This window comes from Lactuca serriola, chromosome 8 (assembly GCF_051521515.1).
Source record: "Lactuca serriola cultivar US96UC23 chromosome 8, Lser_US96UC23_V15, whole genome shotgun sequence".
Taxonomy (NCBI): domain Eukaryota; kingdom Viridiplantae; phylum Streptophyta; class Magnoliopsida; order Asterales; family Asteraceae; genus Lactuca; species Lactuca serriola.
In genome coordinates, this window is record NC_136415.1 from 244689382 (window position 1) to 244692736 (window position 3355).

A 3355-nucleotide genomic window follows, 5' to 3' on the forward strand; every position below is an offset into this window, starting at 1 on the left:
GTTTTAATTATTCTTGATTTTGGATTGTTCATAATATTCAATTTTTCCATATTAATAACTTACAAACACATACTTTTTGTGTAGACAAATGCACTGCATTACCACTTAACTCCAACGTCACTTGCTTAAATTGATTAGAAGTTTCATATGAAGTACTAAAGTAACATGTTATACGTTTCAACTTTTGGTGTTAATATGTAACAATATGAAAGAAAGTTTGCCAATATAATTTAACATGTGTACAAACAGTTACTCGACCAAATGAAAGAATGTTGGAAAACAACTCATTAGTATGGCTTTTCAGACAATATTTGTAATGTTTACTACATTTTGATTACAATTAGATAAATAACATTTTTTCTAAAGACAAGACATGCATATATATATATATATATATATATATATATATATATATATATATACACATATATATTCTGATGGATATGACATTCGTCTACAATGTAATCTGTGTTGTTCTATAACTTATCTATAAGGCGCAATTATGATAAATTAACATATGAGAGAAACATATTGATTTGGAGACTTGAGGCGATCTCTTTCTCTTTTATATTTCAATCTCTCCATATCAACACTATGATCATATTTATAAAAATCAATCCATCGTATTATCATTGGGGAACCATTAAAGATTACACTATAAAAAAAAGCCAATTAGTGACCAAAACCAAATGGTCACTAACAATAGAATGAATCATCACTAAATGATTTAGTGACCAAAAATCCGATCGTCACTTTTCGTCACTATAGGTCTGTCACAAAACCGATTTAGTGACCAAATATAAATATGGTCACTAAATAGTGACTAAAATATACTCGTCACTAAATCTGTGACAACCCACTTTGTCACTAAATGTTGTCACTAATCAATGAAAGTCGTCACTATTTTATCAACTTAGTGATTAATAAAAGTCGTCACTATTTTATTCGATTAGTGACCATAGAAAGTGGTCACTGATTTATCTAATTAGTGACTAACAGGTCGTCACTGATTTATCATATTAGACACAAAAAGGGGTCAATAATTAATAAATTATTGAAATGTCAATGTCATTTTTAATATGAAATATAACAATATCCAATTAGACAAAAGAAAAATCAATCCTATAAATTTTTACAATACAACAATAACCAAATAAATCTTCACAATTATAATATGAAAATTAAATGTCACTTTTAAATAACAAAATCCATATATTTTATCAAATATTTCAAAAAACAAACATATAACGATCAATTGCTTCCAAGGGTAAACTTGTGTTCAGCCAACCACACACACAAAGGTGAAAGCTGAAAGCTGAAAGGGATGATGTTCTTATGTGAACGATGATTCTCAAAAGGTAAACATCTCTCTTTTTCTCCTCTCTCTGTTGCACACATTCTTCATCTAGTTAGTATCACTACCAAAATAAAAAAAATTGTGTGTGTGTAAGGGTACCTTGATTAAAGCTTCTAGTAAGTTTTTGGCTTGATCAAGATTGCATCTCACCTGATTGACAAATAAAATGTAAGATTAAGAAGTAGGATGAGAACATATATTGGTGAAAAAGCTGACCTGGCAAAGCTTTTCAAATGCTTGGACGTTGTTTTCTCTTCTTTCCATCTGATGTAACGCCCACAGATCCGGGCTAGTCAATTTAGAGACAATAAGCATCAAAAATGAGTTTTTGATTGAAGATTATTTAGAAGGATTAATCTTAACCAAGTTGTAGTATATGTTACAAGGGTTTTGTACATATAAAGAACGCCGAAATCCGAGTTAGAACGAAAAAGTCATGACCCATCGAAGTTTTTCGACAAAACCGGCACGGCACCGGGAGACGTAAATAGTGAATTTACGATACATGACTTTTTAGCCTTAGTAATCTAATTAAAAGTTGCAGAATATGTTAAACTATGAGCGTCCATAAAAAGAACGCCCAAATCTGACTTCGTATGAGGAAGTTATCAATTTTCTAACATTTGGCATAGCAGTCCACGACCCGAAACTCGAATTTTAGTTCGAGAGGTTTTTGGCCTACGTGACCTAAATGAGAGTTGAATATCTCATTAATAGGAGCTCAACGGTAAAAAGAAAGACAAAAATGGAGTCTGTATGTAGAAGTTATGAATTTTACACGGACATTTAACAGTATAATCTCCTCCTACTGTTAAATTTAAGATCGGTCGAGAATTAGCCGACGGAGTCTAAATGAAAGTTTTAGATCTTGTTTTTACCTACGCGTGGATATAAAGAATGTCAAGAGTAGAGCTCTTATGTTAAAGATATGGACGAAACTTGGTTCCTACTCTTCGAGCGCGATAAATTCGATACAATTTTGTAAATCCGAGACATAATGAGAATTAGCTGACGAAGTCTAAATGAAAGTTGTAGTACCCGTAAATACCAACGCATGAATATAAAGAACGTCAAAAATGGAGTTCGTCTGAACGAGTTACAAATTATAATAGCATATTTATGTATTAAAGTAAAGTATAAATGATATATACGTACACATATATATACAAATGTATATATCATTAGAAATGTATCGACGATGCGGTTTATTATAAGACTAGTGTTGAGTACTTTCGACATTAGTTTAGTACAAATATCATTAAATCTATTTAAAATAGTATTATGAAGGGGTGTTTAGTCGTTTATATAACAATAAGGTCATTAAGTAATTATGGAGGGTAGTTTCTGTAAATTCAATTACTATAAATAAGAGGCTTGGACTCTTATATTTCTTGAACCATTCTATTGTTTCAAGAGTCTTTCTCTTCTTGAACCATTCTCATATTTCTTGTCCCATGTGATTCGACTTCTCTTTCTGGTAGTTTTAGTATAGTAAGGTGAGCGCTGAAGCGCTGCACGAATCATTCTTAGAAAGATTCAGCAACGAAGTTCTGCCCCTGCAGAGCCCGACTCCTAACTAAAACCCCGTTGTAAGTAAGTTATGCTTACACTATTTTAATATAGCTTATATTTAGAATTAGTATTGTTATTATAAACTTATAATATATATTTGAGCTATTCTTATATAATTAGTGTCGTTATAATATCTTTTTAACTACTCGCGGTACAAGGAGTCTGGTTTAAAGGGCCGCATAAGGTCGTTGGATTTCAGAAGTGTTATATGCCAAAATGGTCCTGCCCTCCGGTGTTTTATGTCTGGCCTCTGTCTGTACATAGTGGTTAGAAAGTATTGTTTAAACGCTTATATAATAATAATAAGACTAATAATTAGTCACGATAAATATTACACTAAAATCTAGTGGTAATAATATTATGTTTCGTCGAAGGAAATTATTTTAAAGTAAATGAAGCGTTGTCCGAGTAGCGAGTCACCACCTT